We start from the raw sequence: 24,192 nt of genomic DNA on the forward strand, positions 1-24,192 counted from the left end.
TGACCGCATCCAAGTAGGCACGTCACACAGTCCGTACTTATACTGGCAGGAAAAAGAGGCAATTTGGAGGCCCTTGCACAAACTGGCTTTATTCTACCTAAGTTGCCCTCCCACAAGTGTGTACTCCGAAAGAGTGTTTAGTGCCGCCGCTCACCTTGTCAGCAATCGGCGTACGAGGTTACATCCAGAAAATGTGGAGAAGATGATGTTCATTAAAATGAATTATAATCAATTCCTCCGCGGAGACATTGACCAGCAGCAATTGCCTCCACAAAGTACACAGGGAGCTGAGATGGTGGATTCCAGTGGGGACGAATTGATAATCTGTGAGGAGGGGGATGTACACGGTGATATATCGGAGGGTGAAGATGAGGTGGACATCTTGCCTCTGTAGAGCCAGTTTGTGCAAGGAGAGATTAATTGCTTCTTTTTTGGGGGGGGTCCAAACCAACCCGTCATATCAGTCACAGTCGTGTGGCAGACCCTGTCACTGAAATGATGGGTTGGTTAAAGTGTGCATGTCCTGTTTTGTTTATACAACATAAGGGTGGGTGGGAGGGCCCAAGGATAATTCCATCTTGCACCTCTTTTTTCTTTTCTTTTTCTTTGCATCATGTGCTGATTGGGGAGGGTTTTTTGGAAGGGACATCCTGCGTGACACTGCAGTGCCACTCCTAGATGGGCCCGGTGTTTGTGTCGGCCACTAGGGTCGCTAATCTTACTCACACAGCTACCTCATTGCGCCTCTTTTTTTCTTTGCGTCATGTGCTGTTTGGGGAGGGTTTTTTGGAAGGGACATCCTGCGTGACACTGCAGTGCCACTCCTAGATGTGCCCGGTGTTTGTGTCGGCCACTAGGGTCGCTTATCTTACTCACACAGCTACCTCATTGCGGCTCTTTTTTTCTTTGCGTCATGTGCTGTTTGGGGAGGGTTTTTTGGAAGGGACATCCTGCGTGACACTGCAGTGCCACTCCTAGATGTGCCCGGTGTTTGTGTCGGCCACTAGGGTCGCTAATCTTACTCACACAGTCAGCTACCTCATTGCGCCTCTTTTTTTCTTTGCGTCATGTGCTGTTTGGGGAGGGTTTTTTGGAAGGGCCATCCTGCGTGACACTGCAGTGCCACTCCTAGATGGGCCCGGTGTTTGTGTCGGCCACTAGGGTCGCTAATCTTACTCACACAGCTACCTCATTGCGCCTCTTTTTTTCTTTGCGTCATGTGCTGTTTGGGGAGGGTTTTTTGGAAGGGACATCCTGCGTGACACTGCAGTGCCACTCCTAGATGGGCCCGGTGTTTGTGTCGGCCACTAGGGTCGCTTATCTTACTCACACAGCGACCTCGGTGCAAATTTTAGGACTAAAAATAATATTGTGAGGTGTGAGGTATTCAGAATAGACTGAAAATGAGTGTAAATTATGGTTTTTGAGGTTAATAATACTTTGGGATCAAAATGACCCCCAAATTCTATGATTTAAGCTGTTTTTTAGTGTTTTTGGAAAAAAACACCCGAATCCAAAACACACCCGAATCCGACAAAAATAATTCGGTGAGGTTTTGCCAAAACGCGTTCGAAACCCAAAACACGGCCGCGGAACCGAACCCAAAACCAAAACACAAAACCCGAAAAATTTCAGGCGCTCATCTCTAGTGTAGAGTAGGATCTTGATCCGAAGCACCAACAGGCTCAAAAGCTTTGACCTTCTTCCCAAGATGCATAGCGCCGCCTCCTATATCACCCCGCCTCCGTGCACAGGAGCTCAGTTTTGTTAACCATCCCAATGCAGTAGCAAGTAAAAGAGACGACAACTGCCAGTTGCCACAAACACCACACTCTCCCGACAGGAGAAGTGACAGCGGCTAATGCCATACCAACCCAAAGAAGCTAAGTGCATCAGGGTGGGCGCCTTGTGGAGCCCAGTGTACCTCGCAGAAAGAGTTTTAACAAAGGTAAGTTCTTACCATAAAACTCGTTTTCTGCTGCGGGGTACACTGAGCTCCACAAGGATAGACATTGGGGATGTCCTAAAGCAGTTCCTTATGGGAGAGGATGTACTGTAGTGAGCACACGAAACCCGGCGTCCAAAGGAAGCATCCTGGAAAGCGGCGGTATTGAAGGCATAGAACCTAATGAATGTGTTCACTGAGGACCACGCAGCCGCCTTGCACAATTAATCAAGGGTCGCACCACGGCAGGCCACCCAAGAAGGTCCAACAGACCGAGTAGAATGGGCCGTAATGTGAGCAGGAGCTGACAGACCAGCCCTCACATAAGCATGAGGGCTGGTCTAATCCATCTGGCCAAAGTCTGCATGTGAGCAGGCCAGCCCCGTTTGTGAAATCCAAACAGAATAAAGAGAAAATCAGATTTCCTAACAGAAGCAGTTCTCTTCACATAGATACGGAGAGCCCGTACCACATCCAAAGACCGCTCTTTGGGAGACAGATCAGGAGAAACAAGTGCCGGAACCACAATCTCCTGGGTAAGGTGGAACGAAGAAACCACCTTAGGTAAATAACCGGGACGAGTCCTAAGAACCGCCCGGTCAAGATGAAATATCAGATATGGGGAACTACAAGACAAGGCACCCAAATACGACACTCTTCTAGCTGAAGCAATAGCCAGCAGAAACACCACCTTAAGGGAAAGCCACTTAAGATCAGCTGAACCAAGAGGTTCAAACGGAGACTCTTGTAACGCCTCCAAAACCACCTACAAGTTCCAAGGAGCCACAGGTGGGACATAGGGAGGTTGGATACGCAACACACCCTGAGTAAAGGTATGTACATCAGGTAAGGTCGCAATTTTTCTCTGAAACCACACCGACAAGGCAGATATTAGAACCTTGAGGGAGGCCAGACGCAGGCCTAAGTCCAGGCCCTGCTGAAGAAAGGCCAACATCTTGGCTATACTAAACTTGGAAGCGTCATAATCGTTAGATGCACACCAAACAAAGTAAGAATGCCAGACCCTATAGTGAATCCGAGCAGAAGCCGGTTTCCGGGCCCGCAACATAGTTTAAATGACCGCCTCAGAAAACCCTTTAGTCCTCAAGACGGAAGCTTCAAGAGCCACGCCGTCAAAGACAGCCGGGCTAAGTCCTGGTAGACACAGGGGCCCTGAACGAGGAGGTCTGGGCGTTGTGGAAGTAGAATTGGACGTTCCGACGATAGGCCCTGCAGGTCTGAAAACCAGTGCCGTCTGGGCCACGCTGGAGCTATGAGAAGCAGAATTCCTCTTTCTTGCTTGAACTTCCGAATTACCCTGGGCAGGAGTGACACCGGAGGGAACACGTACGGTAGCCAAAACCTCCACGGCACCGCCAGTGCATCCACGAATGTTGCTTGAGGATCCCTTGTCCTTGCTCCGAAGATCGGAACCTTGTGATTGTGTCGAGACGCCATCAGATCTACGTCTGGAAGACCCCACTTTTCCACTAGGAGTTGAAACACTTCTGGATGGAGGCCCCACTCGCCGGCATGCACGTCCCGATGACTGAGAACGTCCGCTTCCCAATTCAGGACTCCCGGAATGAATATTGCTGATATGGCTGGTAGATGGCGTTCCGCCCAATGTAGAATCCGTGAGACTTCCTTCATTGCCAAATGGCAAGTGCCGCCTTGATGATTTATGTAAGCCACTGTGGTGGCGTTGTCCGACTGTACTTGAACAGAACGGTTCTGAATTAAATGTTGGGCCAGGTTCAATGCATTGAAGACCGCCCGCAATTCCAGAATGTTGATCGAGAGGAGAGATTCCTCCTTGGTCCACCGACCCTGAAGGGAGTGTTGCTCCAGCACCGCGCCCCAACCTCTTAGACTGGCATCTGTCATCAACAGGACCCAGTTGGATATCCAGATGGGACGGCCCCTGTACAATTGTTGGTCCCGGAGCCACCAGAGCAGCGAAAGACAGACCTCCGGAGTCAATGAGATCATTTGAGACCTGATCCGGTGAGGCAGTCCGTCCCACTTGGCTAGAATCAGCCTCTGGAGGGGGCGAGAATGGAATTGAGCATACTCCACTATGTCGAATGCTGATACCAGCACTTGCGGACGTGAAAGGAAGCAACGAATCCTGTCCTGAAGCTTCAGGACCTTCTCCTGGCACAAGAACAACTTCTGGTTGTGAGTGTCCAATAGCGCTCCCAAATGCACCATGCTCTGAGCAGGGATCAGGGAGGATTTCTTCCAGTTGATAAGCCACCCGTGGGCTTGTAGAAACCGGACCGTCATATCCAGATGATGAAGGAGAAGTTCTGGGGAATCTGCCAGGATTAACAAGTCGTCCAGATACGGCAGTATCCTGACCCCTTGACGGCAGAGTACCACCATCATCACCGCCATTACTTTGGTGAAGACTCGCGGAGCCGTTGTTAAACCAAAAGGTAATTCCCGAAACTGGTAATGGAGGTTGCCAATAGCGAACCTCAGGTATTGCTGATGTGACGCTGCTATAGGAATATGCAGGTAAGCATCCTGTATGTCCAGGGAGACCATGTAGTCCCCAGGTTCCAAGGCCAGAACTATAGAGCGAAGGGTTTCCATACGGAACTTGGAAACCTTCACAAACCTGTTCAATGCCTTGAGATTGAGAATGGGCCGGGAGGACCCGTTCGGTTTCGGGACTAGAAACAGTGGAGAATAGTACCCCCGGCCCCTCTGCGCAAGAGGCACCTGTACTACGACTCCTGTATCCAGGAAGGTCTGTACCACCGAATGCAGAGTGTTAGCCTTTGTCTGGTCCGACGGGATGTCTGTCTGGCAAAATTGATGAGGGGGTCGGTTTTTGAAGGCTACGGCGTAACCTCGAGTGACGACTTCCCGTACCCAGGCATCTGAAGTGGTTTTCAACCATTCCTGGGTATACCCTAGAAGCCGGCCCCCCACCCTGGGAACCCCCAGGGGGAGGCCCGCCCCGTCATGCGGCAGGCTTATCGGTCTTGGAAGCTGGCTGAAATGCCACCCAGGCTCTTTTGGGCTTCGGCTTACCAGGTTTGAAAGTGCGGGCCTGCTTGTTGTACGCCTGACCTTTTGTCTTACCTGAAGGACAAAAGGGGCAAAAGGACGTACCTTTAGCCTTCGACACAGAAGGAGCGGTATTTGGCAGACAGGCAGTTTTGGCAGTAGCCAAGTCAGCCACTATCTTATTTAAGTCCTCCCTAAACAGAATATCTCCCTTGAAAGGGAGTACCTCCAGTGTTTTTCTAGAGTCCAGATCCACAGACCAGGATCTCAGCCACAATATCCGGCGAGCCAGGACTGACGTAGTAGAGGCCTTGGCTGCTAGGATACCGGCATCAGAAGCCGCCTCTTTAATATATCGAGAAGCTGTGACAATTTATGACAAGCATTGTCTAGCATGGTCAGAGGAGATTTCAGCTTCTAACTCCAAGGCCCATGTTTCAATAGCCTCTGCAGCCCATGTAGCTGCAATAGTGGGCCTTTGTGCAGCACCCGTGAGGGAGTAAATCGCTTTCAGACAACCCTCCACACGTTTATCCGTAGGCTCTTTTAGAGACGTGACGGTAGTGATAGGCAGAGCTGAGGAAACCACCATCCTAGCCACATGTAAGTCCACTGGAGGAGGCGTTTCTCAATTCTTAGACAGCTCTGGCACGAGGGGATAGCGAGCCAGCATCTTCTTTTGAAGCACAAACTTCGTACTCGGGTTTTCCCAGGGTTCCTGACGTATATCCATTAGGTGATCAGAGTGAGGTAAAACTAGTTTAACCACCTTCTGACGCTTGAACCTATCAGATTTCTTAGGAGGGACGGATGGCTCGGGATCATCCGTAATCTGTAGAATTAACTTAATAGCCTCCAAAAGATCAGGAACATCCACATGTGAACTACCCTCCCCATCAGCCGTATCTGAGTCAGAACCTGTGGGGTCAGTGTAAGTGCCGTCTTCATCAGACGAGGTGTCAGTGACCAGACAAAAAATAAAGAATATTTTGCTGCGCCTGTGTATAATAATCTATTATAGATAATTTGAACCTGGAGCTTGTGGCGTGGAAAACACGTTCGCCTCTATGAGGAGATGTGCAATACTCCTTCAGGGTTAACCAAATAGAAAATATAGATAGAGGCGCTCATGAAAATCACACACCAAAATTTCACAGGTTCAGAATCAACCAAGGAATCAAAAATAGGTAAATATAAAATATATATATTTATTAATGATATAAGATTACTATTGCATAGTAGACAATTCACAAATAATGTTCCTTATAATTTTAGCATGATTTGTGAGATACAGAAATTTAAAAAACACATGAATTATCTAAACCTTGAGAATATATTAAGTGCCCTTGAGATATCACTGAACTATATGGTATGGACATTCAAAGAGTATGTATCAGAATGTTACAGTCTTTTTAGAAACACTGTTGCCACAGCTGCTGGATGTGACTCTTGAATACGTCACAGTGGCTGCACGTATAGATGATTGGTGTCAGTGACAGCAGTGGATTGTGAGGAGACAAGCGCTCGCTTAGAGGACCCCTTGGACTTAGGCGAGCGATGGTCAGACTTTTTAGTAGTCAGAGACTGGTTTAACTTCTTCAATTGAGCAGATAAATCGTCCGCCCACGGCGGGTTAGCTGCAGGGACCACATACGGTTGTACCGGCATTGGTGGTCCCATAGGGGGTGTTAGTTTATGAACTAGCTTATGCAGAAGCGTGGAAAAAGCGGCCCACGGTGGGTCAGTATGTGCCTCCGTTGCCACAGTCCCACTGGGGGGCAAGGAGCCGCCAGAACCAGAGCCCACAGCTGCTATAGTCCCCTCATAGGGATCTGTGGCTTCAGCAACACCGGCAGTGTGTTCAGCCCCAGAACCGTTACCCTCAGAAGCAGACATGATATAACTTGCAGTATCAGGTAACACAGTGCAATTGGCAGCAGCACAACACCTCTTACCCAAACCCCTGCGCAGTGTAGTCAGCACTAGCAGAGATAAAGGAGAGATATGGTGACTAAATCACAGAGAAAAATACGTAATAAAGTATATCTTTGTGAAAAATCCTATATTAATATAAAACCTGACTCACCAAGCCCCCTCTGGTCATAGAATATAGGGATAGCACACACAGATAGTCACAGTCTGTACAATGCAGAGGTTATTACAGACAATAATACTGCACTGGACAAGCTTATATATATAGCTAGGTAGTGAATAGATATAACACTGCACAATAAGAACTGGATGTATATCACAGGGTAATTGTACTAGAAAACCCTGACTAAATGCACTCTTTCTTAACTATCACTGTCTAAAAAGGCAGGTAGAATACTTAAGTGTCATGTAAAGGCACAGCACTGACAACCAGGCGGCTTTACATAGGAGGATTTGCCCAAGCAGTCCCAGGAACAGTGAAGCTGAGGGATAATGGAGCCCAGACACTGACAGGGAGTGAGGGAAAGACAGATATGCAGCTCCAGGGCGGGAACATTTACGGGAAATGGCACCCAGGGGCTGGGGGAGGAGCTCCATGTCTAAGCCTTATCCCCTCTGCTGGCAAAACCACCGGGTACTGTGGGCTACTTGTAAAAAGGTTTAGAGAGAAAACCTGACCTGCACCCATGCCCTGGTGATCTAGTGGGATCGCCTGTAGTGCCACAGTGTCCACCGCCAGCGCGCGCGGCCCGCCTCCCACCAGCCACACCGGATCACGATAAAGTGCGGGTCCCGCGAGTGGGACCCACTTACCTCCTCCCGAAGTGCGGCCACGAGATCCCGGAGAGCCCCAGCCGTGTGTGACTAACTTGGAAGAAAACTGGAGTCTCCTGCTGTAGGTACCCGGCAACCAGGGCACGGGAGTGTACAGCGCCGTTGGGAGAGAGATGGAGTTGCAGCAGGCAATGTCTACTGACATCCAGCACAATCTGTGCCTCTGCTGCAGCCCTTGTAGTCTTCTTTTTTCCTCAGTAAAAAAAACTTTTTCTAGAGCTGCTGTGAGCAGCTCTTCCTGTTACATGCTTGCACTGCAAGCACCAACTACAAACTGAGCTCCTGTGCACGGAGGCGGGGTGATATAGGAGGCGGCGCTATGCATCTTGGGAAGAAGGTCACAGCTTTTAAGCCTGTTGGTGCTTCGGATCAAGATCCTACTCTATACCCCAATGTCTATCCTTGTGGAGCCCAGTGTACCCCGCAGCAGAAATAAGAATAACCCATAGAAAGACATCTATCAACATAGAAAGCATCCACCAGGCGAAAACCCAAATAACGAAAAAGATCCGGATCAATGGGCAAAAGACGAAAAGACGACTCTATGTCAATTTTACTCATCAACGCTCCCCAACCAAATGACCTAATCTTTGCCAATGCATCTTCAAAAGATTGATAAACTACCATGGTCAAAAACTCAGGAATGGCATTATTAACTGAAGACCCCTTTGGACAAGATAAATGCTAAATTAATCTAAACTTTCCCGGGGTCTTTTTAGGAACAACACCCACCAGGGACAAAATTAATTCCGGAACTGGCAGAGAACTAAAAGGCCCTACCATTCTTCCCAAAGCAACCTCTTTATCAACTTTTACTTTCAAAATTTCCAGAAACTGTTCAGCCAAGCGCAAATTACGAACCACACCAGAACCAACTTGGCCCTTAATAGGCAAAGGGAAACCTCTGGAAAAACCCAACCTTAACAAATCAGCATCTTCCCTGTTTGGGTAATAGTCTAACCAATAAGACAATTTACCCAAACTCACAGAAGTAGGGGCCTTACTTAGCGGGATCACGGTTCTGCTGTCTGTTAAAACCTCCTCAACCACCTGAGGTCCGCGAGCAGTCACTAATGGGATGTGACCCACCCACAGCGGATACAAACATGCCGAAAACGACACCTTGACCCTTGGGTGCATTGACCATTATTAAAAGCATAGCACCTACCTTGGCTGTTCTTCCCTGCCATCCATCTATTACTGTTACTACCACGTTTCTCACTAATTGCTTCAGAACCACTCTTCTGTGGTTGTGTAACGTCAGCAAAAATCTCATCATCTTTTTTTGACCAAAATCTGTGACAGCTCTGCCATGCTGTTTCCTGCGAAAATCCTCATCATAAATCCTCCAAGCTGTCCCCCGCCCTGATCTCGCTAATTCATGTAACAAATACATATATTTGATTACGTTCAAATGCTCTTGAGGTCTCGTCTCTAAATAACAGGCCGCAAAGACCAGCATGCCTTTTTGCCAATTAGAATATGATTTATACGCCTCTTCACCTATACCCGATTCGTTTCTGGCCGCAGCTAATGCCTTCTTTGCTTTGCTGGTTAATGCAGACATGTTAACATATCTGCCCTCTCATATATGATCCCTAATTCTGGGCTGTACTCCTCTTAAAACAGCCGTATTAGCACATTGTATAGAATCCTCAGGACCCTCCTCCGAGGACATACTAGAACTGCTGTGTTTGCGCCTTCTTTTGTGTTTTCTCTTGCAACCACTGTGATCACTATCTACTGAATCTGAGGACTCAGAGGAAGATGTGGATGAACCACTCTCCTTCCTGCGCCTGCACCTATGTTTTCGCTTATCTGCTGCTTTTTGCTTGCATGTTTTCTCCTTAACCACTGACTTATTGCCCGAGCTGGCTACTGCACCCTCCTGAAACGCTTCAAGGTCAAAATCAGACTCACCATAAAATCTACCGCCATTGTCCAGAGCGTATTCAACCACAGCTGCCGTCTCCCCTGAATCCTCCTGTAGTTCAGGGACAGTCAAAGATTCTGCAGGAGAAATGCAAGGGGAAACATCCACTAGACACTCATCAAGTATCTCATTACCCACACTTTTCCTGCGTGCCCTAGCGCGTGAACCCGCGTCCGCTGGTTCACTTATACTAGACTCATTAATCATGGAGGGCTTCTGCCGCTTCAAGACTCTCCCCTTAGCATGACCCACAGTAAGAACAGGGACCAGTGCTGATATTACTAAAGTGCATATAGACGCCACCTCAGATGGATTCCAGCCAGCAACTTTGCGCCCTAAATGCACGGCGTCTGCATATGACCGCCTAGGAACCGTGCGCCTGCTTTGAGTTACCTCAAACGCCACACTTCTGCCTCTCATACTCAAGTTAACAGGCTCAATTTTCTGCTGCACACCAGCATTTGCCAGGCCTGAAGCACCCGCGCGCTGATCAACTCCCTCTGTGATTCCATAGGCACCCCTTAAACTGGCCCTCTCCCTGTTACTGGCTCTATTAGGTGCTTCCAATCCTTGCACCACCAATTGTTTGCTTGTGCCCCTTCCAGATTGCTCACCTCTGGAAAGTCCGGTTCTGTAACAAATGCCTCTGCCTGCCACGGTCCCCCATGGGCTGACCGCGGTGCACCTTCGGAGCATGCAGTCCTGAGGTAACCCCTCCCGATGTTACCGCTCTCCGCATCACCCTACTCCATGATTCCACTATGGCACCCACGCTCCGAGACATCGTACCTTCGGCCCGCACTTCCAAAGGATTAGCACTCACACCACTAACTACGCCACCAGCGCGTGACACAGACGAGCTGGTCACCCGGCCTCTGCGTGACGCAGCTCCACCCGCCACAGCTCTCTCAGGAGGTCGAGCCTGACCCCTGGCGGCAGGATTACTACCCACATTTACTACACCCCGCCGTCTTCCCTATGCTGAAATGACCTGTCCCCCACTTGACACAGACTCAGCGGTACCCCTTCCACCGCTTTCAATAAAACAGATAGGGGGACCCGCAGCACGACTGGGCCTTGGCATGTTAAAGTAAAGAATAGTGAGATAAAGGAAAGATTAAAGAAACAGGGGGAGAAATATAGAGAGTAGTAAAGGTTGAAAGGAAAACAGAGAAGAAAATACAACAAATTCACAGTTATAAACATCTTTAAATAAGCACCCTACAGTGACAGGCCTGACCAGCTTGTATTTTATTTTGTAATTTTATCAATTAAAAATTTAAAATGCATAATCTTTTCTACAATCAACTGAATCGGCAGCTTATTTAAAGATACCTTTATATGTAGAAAGATAACTTCTGACACGCGAGTGGGGTACGCAGTACCTTAATGAATAATTGTGAAAGCTCTACATAAAGATACCTTTATATGTAATTCTTCAATTTCTGTCTATGTGAGTTTCGGTACGCTTCATTCTGTATTTGGATTGGTGGCGAGACTCTATCCTTCTCTCCTATCAAGTTTACCCTCACACCAGGGGGTATATTTACTAAAATTCGTATTTTTCAGAATGAGATTAAAGTTCAAACACGAATGACATCGAATGTGTAATTTTGCAACTTTTTGAATTTATTACGACTCATTTACTAAGCTGTCGTATTTTACATTTTCGTGTTTTCCGATGTCGATGTCATTCGTATTTTTTGGCAGTGTTTTACGGGAGTGAATAGTAAAACACTGCCGACATTAAAACAATGAAACTCGTCCGGATCTGTGAGATCCGTGCAGGGTTTCATTGTGCATCTTTAAAAAAAGTAAAAATAGTTTAAAGTAGAAAAAAAAATGCGTGGGGTCCCCCCTCCTAAGCAAAACCAGCCTCGGGCTCTTTGAGCCGGTCCTGGTTGAAAAAATATGTGGAAAAAAATGACTGGGGTTCCCCCATATTTAATCAACCAGCACCGAGCTCTGCGCCTGGTCCTGGTGCAAAAAATACGGGGGACAAAAAGCGTAGGGGTCCCCGTATTTTTTGAACCAGCACCGGGCTCCACTAGCCAGGTACATAATGCCAGAGCCGGGGGACACTTTTATTGTGGTCCTGGCGGCCCTGGCATTACATCCCCAACTAGTCACCCCTGGCCGGGGTACCCTGGAGGAGTGGGAACCCCTTAAATCAAGGGGTCCCCCCCTCCAGCCACCCAAGGGCCAGGGGTGAAGCCCGAGGCTGTCCCCCCCATCCAAGGGCGGCGGATGGGGGGCTGATAGCCAAGTGTAAAAAATCAGAATATTGTTTTTAGTAGCAGTACTACAAGTCCCAGTAAGCCTTCCCCGCAAGCTGGTACTTGGAGAACCACAAGTACCAGCATGCGGTGGAAAACCGGGCCCGCTGGTACCTGTAGTACTACTACTAAAAAAATACCCAACAAAAAACAGGACACACACACCGTGACAGTAAAAGTTTATGGTGGGAACTTTGCGGTCAGCGGTGAGGTTACTTTCGGTCAACCGCTGACCGCAAAGTTCCCACCACTGGATACAATGGAGCGCATAGGCGCAACATTGTATCTCTGTCGTGTGCAGCCTCACTGACACTACAGGAGCGCACAGCCAATCAGGAGAGTGCCACGACGTGGCTGAAGGGACCCTCTTTGACAGGAGTCAGGGGGGGTCCTGGCAGTCGGGGAAAGGGGTCCCATGTGTAAACATGGGACCCCTTTCAGTGCGTGGTCGGGTTTCCGGTTTGTTTTTTTGCCAAGTACGTGGATTATACAAAGAACAGAAGATACACTGGATTATGTGAGTATAATTTTTTTCACAGGTACCCCGAGGATTCTACATGGAGAAGAGGACCGAACCTCGTGTGAACATAGGTAAGTATGTATGTATGGAGGTGTGCATGTATGTAATAAACTTTTACTGTCACGGTGTGTGTGTCCTGTTTTTTGTTGGGTATTTTTTTAGTAGTAGTACTACAGGTACCAGCGGGCCCGGTTTTCCACCGCATGCTAGTACTTATGGTTCTCCAAGTACCAGCTTGCGGGGGAGGCTTGCTGGGACTTGTAGTACTGCTACTAAAAACAATATTCTGATTTTTTACACTTGGCTATCAGCCCCCCATCCGCCGCCCTTGGATAGGGGGGACAGCCTCGGGCTTCACCCCTGGCCCTTGGGTGGCTGGAGGGGGGACCCCTTGATTTAAGGGGTTCCCACTCCTCCAGGGTACCCCGGACAGGGGTGACTAGTTGGGGATGTAATGCCAGGGCTGCCAGGACCACAATAAAAGTGTCCCCCGGCTCTGGCATTATGTACCTGCTAGTGGAGCCCGGTGCTGGTTCAAAAAATACGGGGGACCCCTACGCTTTTTGTCCCCCGTATTTTTTTGCACCAGGACCAGGCGCAGAGCCCGGTGCTGGTTTATTAAATATGGGGGAACCCCAGTCATTTTTTCCCACATATTTTTTCAACCAGGACCGGCTCAAAGAGCCCGAGGCTGGTTTTGCTTAAGAGGGGGGACCCCACGCATTTTTATTTTTTATTTTTAACACTTTCCCACCCCTTCCCACTGATAAACATGCACGAATCTCACGAATCCGTGCATGCCTATCAGAACACGGTAAAAAAAAGCAGGTCTATTTGAAAACTGCTTTTTTTTTTACGATTTTTATTTATTCACGGCAGTGTTTGGATTTGCCGGCAGTGTTTGTGAAATACAAATTTTAGTAAATTACCGAGTTCTAGCAAATAACAGGCGTATTTGACCGATGGTGTATTCATTCGTAATTTTTTTCTTGGACTTCAACAAAAATACGAATGCCCTCATCACTGCCGTGATTTGAGTTTAGTAAATTCCCGAGATGACACTTTGAAGAAAAAACACCATCTCGGTCAAAATCGGGAGCTTAGTAAATATACCCCCAGATTTCCATTTCTGGACATCACCGAAACAGATTTGTTCAAACGTTATTACACATTGGACTTTTTTATTTCATTTTTTTGCATATTCTATGTGGACATTTGGAGTACCACCTGATGATCTGAGGACTCTCTCTGGAATACCGTATTATAACAACTATTTTATTCACTTATGGTTTTATTTTTTATTTCGTTTTTCATTTGTATTTGACACTGCGGTTATTTTGTCGCCTTTGATGATTCCTCTTTCATTTTACACTCCCTCTGTTATAATACCTGGTTGGGCAGGTATTAAGAGATTTGATTGGGCTGACTGTACTTGGGGGGTCATTCCGAGTTGTTCGCTCGCAAGCGGATTTTAGCAGATTTGCTCATGCTAAGCCGCCGCCTACTGGGAGTGAATCTTAGCATCTTAAAATTGCGAACGATGTATTCGCAATATTGCGATTACACACCTCGTAGCAGTTTCTGAGTAGCTTCAGACTTACTCGGCATCTGCGATCATTTCAGTGCTTGTCGTTCCTGGTTTGACGTCACAAACACACCCAGCGTTCGCCCAGACACTCCCCCGTTTCTCCGCCCACTCCTGCGTTTTTTCCGGAAACGGTAGCGTTTTTTCCCACACGCCCATAAAACGGCCTGTTTCCGCCCAGTAACACCCATTTCCTGTCAATCACATTACGATCGCCAGAACGATGAAAAAGCCGTGAGTAAAAATCCTAACTGCATAGCAAATTTACTTGGCGCAGTCGCAGTGCGGACATTGCGCATTAAGCGGAAAATCGCTGCGATGCGAAGATTTTTACCGAGCGAACAACTCGGAATGACCCCCTTAGTGCGCCATAGTTCACTCCTCTCTCCTCCTGTTGCCGAACAACTGCCTAATTTTGTACCATTGTGTGGCCTGAAAACAGTTATACAATTGTTGTTTAAGATCCCCTGACGGAGAATCGATAAGCCTTACCAAATCAGGAAAAACGTCTCTGTTCTTTCCTCCTATGTAGCCTCTAAGCCAGTGTATACGAGTGTCAGTTTTTTTTAAAGCTATTTATTTTTTTCAAACAACACAACTAATGTCCCCCGACCCGTACATCAGCCGCCACGATTCCCTGACCTGCCGATCCGCTGACCAGATCCTGAGATTGGCGGCCAGCGATGATCTGCGATCTGTCGGGGAGTCAGGGAAATTAAACATGTTAAAAGTGGCCAATTCCCCTGTCAGGAACTAGGAATCAGTACTTTTCACCTTGTTTAATATTACGATTCCCTGACCCAGCGATCGGGCGATTTGGACATTGCAGCAATTTATTGCTGATGCATGAAATCCTTCAGTGATTTTTATCTGTGTTTAACTCATAACAAAACAACGTGTGAGGAACATTCTGTAGACATGTCATGTTGAGAACACACAAGTGTCACTGTCACACACAGGGTGAACATGGCATTTCTGTTAAGAATTCCTCCATGTGGAGACACTTGAATGCATTTATGAAATTGGCTGTATAAATTAAGTTTTGACAGTAGGGCAGTGGTTTCCAAACTTTTTTGAATCACGGCGCCTTAGAATATCAGAATTTTTTTCACGGCACCCCTAGGCCAAAAATTTCTTATTTAGAAATTTAGAAAGAAATATTACATTAAGTAGATTGCATTTATATGTCATCCTTAGGGTCAGTTGTGTGGTGAGGGACAAAATTTGCTTCTGTTTGGCCATATATTTTATGACTGGCAGCCACCAGCACTGGTTTTGCCTATTATTTTGACCATGAATAATTTGAATTGGTCCTGGACCACCAACCCAGGGCACCCCTGCAAGTGTCCCGAGGCACCCCAGGGAGCCACGGCACACCGTTTGGGAACCTCTGCTGTAGGGTTTCACCTGTCCATTTGGTTACAAAATGTAAAAGGTAATTCCACCAAATGGGGTAATGCAGGCAGCTTTCCCCAAGCAAGTCACTGTGATCTAGGTTCTGGATGAAGCAGTGTGACTATATTACTAATCCTCTGCACGGCAATTGTGGTACTTGCATTAATGATCCCTTAAACCAGTGGTTCCCAAACATTTTATTTGAATCATGGTGTCCTAGAGTACCAGAATGTTTCCACAGCACCCTAAGCCAAAAATTTCCTACTGCGAAGTTCAGAAATAGAAAAGCTTTAAGAAAGCTCTGTCCCTGCAAATCCGTTTTCTGCAATTCTTGGTGTGTTTTTTTGTGAAAAATACCCTGAGATAGTAATGTGTATGCAACACAGCCAGCTAGCGCAATCCCCCCCCCCCCCATTTGCTGGTCGCCGGCCTCCTGCCTCGTGACCCTGGTCAGCTGTGCTGTAAACTGGCATCTCATATGCTGGCAAGTGACTGAGCTGTTGGTTTACAGCACATCTGACCGAGGTCACAGAGCAGGAGCCCGGCAACCAGCTGACCGGAGAAGAGAGCCCACTGATCACAGGAACCTCGAGTGGAGGAAATAATTTTTACTTTTTTTCAACTATTTTTCTTTTGTTTTACAGGAATTAGCTTGTGGTCTATTTAGACCACAAAGCTGATCACAGGGACCGTCTTCAAGCTCTGTTCTGCCTATCTGAGCAGATCAGGAGTCAGCGAACTAGGGGTGAACCCTGCTCAATGCCATCTCCAGATAGCTTTGTTATCGCAGGGCTCACCCCCCACCCGGTATTTTACACAATTCCCCTTAGTAAATCCAGGCAGATCGCATTTCCCATTACAAGAATGGGAAATGCAATCTGCTTACTTAAAATATATTTATAATTAAAGGGCTTGGAATAATGTTTCATGAAAACTGCTCCCAAAGACTTTTAATACATTCATGTGATACTAATATAATGTGAAAAGGTTGTGAAAACACCCTTTTTCACCACATTATTTGACTAAAAATTATTTTGATAAATATGCCAGCAAATATAATAAGAGAGTTCCACACACACATGTCCTCAGGGGGCTGTAAATGTTTTCACAATGAATGAAGACGTTAACTACAAATGATCTGTAAGTAATGCAAAATGGTCTCACAGGTGTAATTTCTCTTTAAATGTGCAAGAGTCTAGTCATGGACTCTGCAGAGTGAAACGTTTGCTGTGGGAAAGCCCACTGACAGTTCTCAGGCTGTATGAATATCTTTTTGTTTTGGTATGTCTTTAATAGCTAGGTTCTGAGTACACCTAGGCCTTGCCAAGATCAGGGGCATCTTCTCAGTATCCTACTCTACACAATGTGAGCTTTGTGTTCTTAAGATAGGAGGGCTCAGTGACAGAAGAGTCAATGGAGCACTAAGATCTCCTTATTAACCCTTCACTTTACTACCTGAATTGTGCCCAGTTTTCCAGCAGTTGGCCATTTTCTCCCATTCCACATCCCCTTAACCCTAGTGATCTCGTTTGGTGTCAGTAGGAGGAATGTGCAGACAGAGTTCAATGCCGAAGTCATCCTGCAACCTCAGGATATGTTATACAAGAAACAATGTGGGTGGAATGAATAAAATAAGTGATTAGTCGCTGGAGCTGTATTACCACTAAGCCACAACCTTGTTACTAAATTACCAAAAAAACACCTGGGGCCTGTCAGTTACTCAAAATACAGGGTGGCCCTCTAGATAACTACAAGTTCCAGCATGCCCTGCTATTCTGAGCTGGCAGGTATTAATAGAACATATAGTTCTACAATATGTGGAAGCTTCAGGTTACTGAGCTGTGCTCCAGGTGTATGTATGTAAAATTATCTTGGCAGTAATGTAATTTCTATCACCTGTGAGTTTTGTTATACAATTATTCTTGGTTTATGTCGGTTACAGCAATCTACTACAATAACTGCTGAAATGGGGTTGGTATGATACGTCAACAGTTACGCTGTTGACTATCAAAAAGTCAACAGTGTATTGCCGACACATTGCCGACCCAAATTGCAGACATTCATTAATAGTAATGTTACTTATATCATTTTAACCGTGTTAAGCATCATGTTTAAAGTTAAAATACCAACACAGTTAAAATATTTTAACCCCTTCACTTCACCATCTTATGTTTATGATGTTAGACAGAGCTGGTTAGAGCTGGTTCCCATGGAGGAAAGAGTTGAGGTGCAAGTGTGTTGCTGGTACTGCATTGTGTAGAGGAGGTTACACCCAATGGCACCAGGATGGGGATTGATACAAAAGTACCCAGGCCTTTCTGGAGGCCCAAGCCTGTCTGGGAGGCATAGCCATGCCCCCATGTTGTGGACATGTCTCTCCAATTGCTTTCTCATGACATGACTGACCACTGTAAGAACTGGGTCCAAAAAAATTTCTTGATGTCCCTAGTTATGTGATGTGGAAGTTGGTTGCTCCAGGCAAAGAATAGGACCAAGTTCTGTGTTTTTTTGTTTTGTTTTATGAGCTGCTAAGCTTTAATCTGGAGTTGCAAATTAGAGACTAATGCAACAATAAGTTCTAGGACAGACTGGGGATAAAGCAGAGAAATAAACTGATAGGGCATAAAGTAAAAATGAGCTGGAGGCTACAGGCAAAGGATCTGAAGGCCCCATTCAGTAATGATCTCATAGGTGAGTTTCTGCCTCAGGCTAACTGACATACTGTGCTTTGCCGTTTCAACTTTTGTCTGGATCCATTTAGAGTATTTTCCTGATATGTGGCATGTGTCCTAAGTAAATAATGGTTGGGTAGATCAAATGTCCAGGGGTGTATGTATGACCGCTAGTTATGGAGGGAGAAGCGATGTCAGCGCCGTTATGTGCGCTGATAACGCTTCTTCCCATGTATGAAGGAGGAGAAGCGTGCTTAGTGACAGGGCAGGAGTAGATGTATAATAAAGAATTTTCCGTTCCTCAGATGTGCGGACCTGCTTCACCGCATTATTGCGGTGTAGTTGGTACACACATTGACAACGTGTATTAACCTGCCTATTGCCGATATGGGAGTGCATTATTTCACCTCTCCAGTGATCTGCGTCCTCCCACATCAGCTGTCTTTTCAAGGGCCGCACCAGTAGTGCACATGCATTGTTAGATCTCACACACGTGCACCGGAGCCGATCGGGCTGGGAGACACAGTGCATCAGTACTAGGCTGATGCGCTGTGGGGGTCTGGCAGCAATTGCCAGAGGGAGGAGTTTTTCTTCCGGCATCCGAGATGTTAATACGGTAAAGAGGCGAAGCAGGAAACGTTATACATGAACGATGAGTATGAGTATAATACATTCACCCGCAGTCCCATTTTACATTTTGCATTAGAGCTGCAAATGGAATGTCAGCGACCTGTAAAATCCCCTCCATGTCTTATATATAAGAAAGCCTGAATTTTTTGCTTCAGATAACATGTAACACTATCAGCGGCAGCCCCTACCTTGGTGGAGGACAGGGCCAGTTCTAGACCTTGTGGCACCTAGGGCGAAAGGGTTAGCGAAAGGGTTAGCAGCGCACGGCAAAAAATGGGGCATGGCTTCATAGGGAAGGGGCGTGGTCACAGTTGTGCCCCCTCTAGCTGTGCCCTCAGTAGATTTGCCCCCTGTAGTTTTGCCCCCTGTTGCTGTGCCCTCAGTAGTTGTGCCCCTGTAGTTTTGCCTCCTGTTGCTGTGTCTCCAGTAGTTGTGCCCATGTAGTTTTGCCCTCTGTTGCTGTGCCCTCAGTAAATGTGCCCCCTGTTGCCGTGCCCCTAGTAGCGGTGCTTGAAAAAAAATACTCACCAGCCCCGCTCCTGCTTCCTGACCGCTGCTGCTGTCCTCATTCTCCGGCCGCCGCTCCTCGGATCTATGGGAGAGACGTCATGACGTCTCCCATAGCGCCAACACACTGCAAAGACACTAGAGGTCAATTATAGTGTCTGCTCCCACAATGCTGTGCGGTGCGCGATGACGCACGGCACTGGCAGTAGCGCCTCTTGCCACGGCAGCAGCGGCGGAGCCCTCAGGACAGCGGCACCCCGGGCAAAAAGCCTGCTTGCCCGTGGCAAGAGCCGCTACTGGTGGAGGAGGAGGGCTGCCGCTAGCGATGCTGCTGGGTCTCTGTCGCCTTGTCCCCGCCACCTATACTATGTACAGTTCACAGACGCCGGGACCCGGCGCATGAACATTATCAGTGATGGTACTGTGCAATGCGCAAAACCATATGCAAAACCACTGCTTCTATGGGGATGTAGTTAAAATGCGGCAGGATGGGATCCTGGCGGTCAAAATACCGACGCCGGAATCCCGAACGGCATAAAGCAGGCGACAAAATCCCGACATAGCGCCATAGAAGCTGGCTAGGACTAACGAGGCTCCCTGGCTTCCGCAACCCGGTCTGGCAGTCCCGGAGGGAGGAAACACCTCCCAATGGGACTGCCTGTAGTGGCTGTGACTGGCAGGTAGGATTTCTAATAGTAAGTCACTGCCAGTCACAGTGAAGCCAGTGCAATCACGGATCATATGCTCCTGACGAAGGTGTGGGGGATTCCACATGGAAAAACGTTGAGCTATTGTAAATCCTTTCTGACAACATTCTTGGACAACAATTGAATTCTAAAAAACAAACAATAATGATAGGATACCGTGCGCCAATGATGGCTGCCTCTGATTTCAGGAAATGGACAAAGAAGTGTCACCCCACACTCCAGAAATCGTTGTGGTCAAAAGAATGCCATTAGAATCCAGAGGCGCTCAAAGAATACATAAAATAAACATTCATAGTGCATCATACATATACAAGACTAAGTCAGGTCAGCGCCTCTGGATTCTAATGGCATTCTTTTGACCACAACAATTGAATTCTATCTACATCCGACCAGCTGCAAACAACTACAGAGAACGATATGTCCCATGTCAATCCAGGTTACCGGCATTAAGTGAGACGATTCCACGGAATAACTGTACGGACTGCTTACCTCTGACTGGCTAAAATATCTCCTGATTGCTGGGTAATATTCCGGATTCAAATTATATGCTTCTTTCATCTATTCTGGTATGCTTGATACTTCCAGAGACTGAGAACTAATACTAATATTATTCCATCTATTCTTTAAAGAAAAAGCACTCAGCATGTGTTGTCATCAACCTTCCAAATTGGAGTACTATATTCAGAGACTGCCTCTAGAAGGATAACTTATGTGGCTGCTCTAACTTTTTAATAGTGTTTACTTTGTTGAATGTCATAATAAATTGTGAAATATTTTAATTGAACTGAAATTTTTTATGTGCTTTTTCTCTGTAAATCCCCAAGCGCCACCTTTACCATATGTTATATTCATAAGGTGATCAACAGACTCCTTGGTGGCAGCTGATCGTAGCGCCGATTGAGCCCTTCTTTTTTTTTAGTACCATCACGGATTGCATCTGGCTTCACTGACAGTGATCTGGGAGGCAGATTTTACCTGGGGGGGCTGCACCGCCACTGATCACCATAGCCATTTGCACACATTCTCAGTGGAGGCAGGTATACTTTTACCACAGTGCCACATCTGACACTTGCAGACTTCTCTATCCTGTTAGTAAGCAAAATAACATGTACAGTATAACTGACACGTCTAATCCCCAGAACACCAGATTACATGAAAATGCCATGCAGGAGAGAACAAAAATTCCAGGATAGATTACATTTTAAAGGTTTGATTCTTGATGTCACACAGTGTAACCAGACCACAGCTATCCCTGGGATATTTACTATCCTTTATGCAGAAGGTGTAAAATATAGGTGTTACCCTTGTCATTGTCCTCTTTGTCAGGCTGAAATGTATATTTTAATGCCCCGTGAGAATATACACAAATAATAGGAAAGGCTAATTTTCTGGTATTCAGAATTGGTTTTCTACTCTATCACTTTACAGCTTCTCCACAATCACACTCACGATCACACTCGCAATCACACTCACGATCACACAATCACACTCACGATCACAATCACACCGCATGGTAGCAACCTAAACATTTTAGCATTAGTATATTTTGCACAAAAGTGGATTTCAAGTTTTTATTTTTTCCATTGAACTGAGATTACTTACAATAACCTTTTACAAAATCGATCTCACTACAAAATATTTTCTAAAGAAATATAAACTTTGATTATGGTCATATTGTTTTCTTTTACTCTGTTTTTTGCCCATATTCAGGGCCGGTGCTAAGGTGTTCGGTGCCTGCCCCACCCCCCTCCCCGCAAACTATAAATTTGCACCCTCCCATACTTTACAAAGGGACAGCACACATAATGCCCCCTGTAGTAGTTATGCTTATACACATAATGCTCCCTGTAGTAGTGCCACTTATACACACAATGCCCCTATAGAAGTGCAGCTTATACACACAATGACCCCTGTATTAGTGCCGCTTATACACAACGCCCATGTAGACGCTTACACACACAATGCCTCCTGTAGTAGTGATGTTTACACACGTAATGCCCCTTGTAGTAGTGACGCTTACATACGTAATGCCCCCTGTAGTAGTGCCGCTTACACACACGTAATGCCCCCTACAGTAGTGCTGCTTAAACACGTAACGCCCCTTGTAGTAGTGCCGCTTACACATGTAACGCCCCCTGTAGTAGTGCTGCTTATACATGTAACATCCCCTATAGTAGTGACGCTTACACATGTAACGCCTCCTGTAGTAGTGATGCTTACACATGTAATGCCCTCTGTAGTAGTGACGCCTACACACATAATGCCCCCTGTAGTAGTGCCGCTTACACATGTAATGCCCCCTATTGTAGTGCTGCTTAAACACGTAACGCCCCCTATAGTAGTGCTGCTTACACATGTAACGCTCCCTGTAGTAGTGACGCTTATACATGTAACGCCCCCTATAGTAGTGACGCTTACACATGTAATGCCTCCTGTAGTAGTGACGCTTACACACGTAAAGCCCTCTGTAGTAATGCCGCTTACACATGTAATGCCCCCTGTAGTAGTGACGCTTACACATGTAATGCCTCCTGTAGTAGTGCCGCTTACACATGTAATGCCCCCTGTAGTAGTGCCGCTTACACACGTAAAGCCCTCTGTAGTAGTGCGGCTTATACATGTAACGCCTCCTGCAGTAGTGACGCTTACACATGAAATCCCCCCTGTAGTAGTGATTCCTACACACATTATGCCACACAGACACACATTCACAGATACACGCACCACATACACACACATACAGTACATACATACGTTAAACACATACACAGTCACACACACACATACTGTATGTGCATACATACATACATGCATACATACATACATACATACATACACACACACACACACACACACTTTCTCTCTCTCTCTCTTTCTCATCCACTTACCTAAGGAAGTCAGGCAGGCTGGAGCAGCTCATCCTCCTGTGTAGCAGGCTAGAGCCTGGTCCCATGTAGCTCCACCCCTTAGTCCAGTGTAACCCCACCCCCTTTTAGGTCCCATACACTGCACTGTCACAGGGCAGGGAGAGAGGAGGCCTGATGCTGCCGGCGCCACTGGCTGTCATAGAGTGTTAAAGGCGCAGCAGCCGGCAGCAGCAGGGACCTCAGCACAGGGATGCAGAGCAGGGAGAGTGTCTCTCCAGCCTGGCACCTCCCTGCTTTGTATCCCTTTGCTGAGCGGGTAGCGCCGGGCCTGTTCATATTTCAAGCAGACTTGCCTACTCTCCCGGAACAGCTGGAGGCTCCCAAATCTCGGGTGGAGCTCCTGGTCGCAAGGAGGAGTATTTAAATCTTCCAATCCAAAGCTGCTGCTGTCCGCATGTCCCTCCGGCACCGCCCACTTCCCTGAATTAAGTAGTTGGTCCAGGTGTCATCATAGCTCCGCCGCTGCTTTACAGTGCCTGTAATCTCGCCATCACACCCCCAGCAAAGCCCACATATGCTGCGATATGCTCCCCGTTGTGCCAACCTGGCTGTCCCCTCCCAGAGGTGGCAAACAGAAACATAGAATTTGACTGCATATAAGAACCATTTCATCCATCTACTCTGTCCCATTTTTATGGATACCTTAAACCTTATTTGATCATTATTTATTTGTAAGGATATCCTTATGTCTATCCCATGCATGTTTAAATTACTCTACTATATTAGCCTCTACCCCCTCTGATGGGAGGCTATTCCACTTGTCCACTACCCTTTCTGTAAAATAACTTTTCCTCGGAACCTACTTCACTCCAGTCTCACTGATTTCCTCATGTTCTATTATTTTCCTTTGAAGTATGTTTCCCTCCTGCACCTTGTAAAAACCTTGATATATTTAAAAGTTGCTATCATGTCCCCCCTTTCCCTTCTCTGCTCCAAACTATACATGTTAAGATATTTTAGTCTTTCCGAGTATGTTTTGTTTAGGTCATGCACTATTTTAGTTGCCCTTCTTTGTACAGTGTCTAATGTATTAATTTAATTTTGGAGATAGGAGATATGGCCTCCAGAATTGAACACAGTAATCTAGATGAGGCATCACCAATGACCTATACGTACAGTGGCATTATTACTTCTTTCTTCCTGCTACTGATTCCTCTCCCTATGCAACCAAGCATGTGACTAGCCTTCCTCATTGCATTGTTACATTGCTAACCTGCCTGTAAGTTACCTGAAAGATTGACTCCTAGATCCTTTCCTATTCTCAAAGTCGGCAAGTATGATTTCAAGCTCCAATTGTGTGAACAAATT

General features: G+C 46.7%; 1 protein-coding gene across 1 annotated transcript in view; it reads left to right on the forward strand.

Moving 5' to 3' along the window:
* RBM47 (RNA binding motif protein 47) overlaps window positions 1-24,192 on the forward strand; it is a 226,709-nt gene that overhangs the window by 66,895 nt on the left and 135,622 nt on the right. The window lies entirely within an intron of this gene.

This window comes from Pseudophryne corroboree, chromosome 1 (genome assembly GCF_028390025.1).
Source record: "Pseudophryne corroboree isolate aPseCor3 chromosome 1, aPseCor3.hap2, whole genome shotgun sequence".
Taxonomy (NCBI): Eukaryota; Metazoa; Chordata; class Amphibia; order Anura; family Myobatrachidae; genus Pseudophryne; species Pseudophryne corroboree.